The sequence below is a fragment of the Copadichromis virginalis genome, linkage group LG8 (genome assembly GCF_057382275.1).
Source record: "Copadichromis virginalis isolate Kocher_CV1m ecotype Utaka linkage group LG8, C_Virginalis_male_GT1.1, whole genome shotgun sequence".
NCBI classification, from domain to species: domain Eukaryota; kingdom Metazoa; phylum Chordata; class Actinopteri; order Cichliformes; family Cichlidae; genus Copadichromis; species Copadichromis virginalis.
Genome location: NC_140625.1, coordinates 12497572 through 12498666, shown reverse-complemented (window position 1 = coordinate 12498666; position 1095 = coordinate 12497572).

Below are 1095 nucleotides of genomic sequence, written 5' to 3'. Positions count from 1 at the left end.
GGGCTGACAAAGTCTAGCTCCAGGATTCAGGAACAAGGGCGGATCACGGGTCTATAATTATGCTGAGCAACAGCCTTAACTATTGCTGCCTTCTGTTGGTGTGAGTGGAAAAGAGAAAACGCAGCTGGAAAACGGTTCACTGGGAAATAGTTGTTTCATAGGCTACAAAAGTGTATTCACATTCCTGAAAAAGAAACGGATAATAACTTAAAAAATAAATCTTTAAAAACGTTTCGCAAGTGTCTTTTAAAAAATAAAATAAAATAAAAAAATCCAGCTCTTATAGCCAAGATCATCATTGCAACCGTGGTTGGCTCCATCTGGTGGCAGTACCCGGATGCACGACCTGGTCTCTCAGCAGTCCCTGAAATAGTCACGAAATGTCTATTGGACACGAATTTTCATGCATTTATGGATTTTAACCTAACTGAAAAAAAATCGGGATCAAACGTGTGAATACGTGAGTAGTTTTCATAGGTCAGTCCATCGTTGTTTTTTTTTTTCAAATTATGGCTTTAACTACCATATTTGTCATGGTCCCTGTGCCTCACCAGCTGATTCTGTATTAGGCAACATGTTTTCTCTCTCTCTCTCTCCTGCCGGGGCGATGCTCATTACGGGCTCCCGCCCCTGGCCCACGCACCTGCTGCCGATCGGGATAATCACAAGGCCGATTTAAGACAGCAGCACTGTGTCACTCGTCGCTGGATCGTTGAGTTATCAGCGTCAGTCGCTCAGTAGATTGCAAATAAGGATCTGTGAGTTCGTTCCGTCTGTTCGCCTCTAACTATTATCTCTGTGTACAGATCTATCCCGGACCTTTCCCTGCCTGCCTGTCATCCCGTGGACGAGTGAGTGGATGGTGTTTCCCCAGTGTGGGGAGTGAAGAGAGAGAGCCTTTGGAGGACGTCAGATCCCCGTCTTTTCCCTCACATACCCCGGAACCCTGGACCCCCCTCCCCTCCCTCCAGCACTTTGTAAATAGCATCACCTGGTGTCGTTGTGTGAATAAAATCTGTAAATCCTGTAAGGAGTCCCGGTCTGCGCCTGAGTCCGTTAACTGAAACCTGACAATATTTGTGTTTTTGAGGTCTA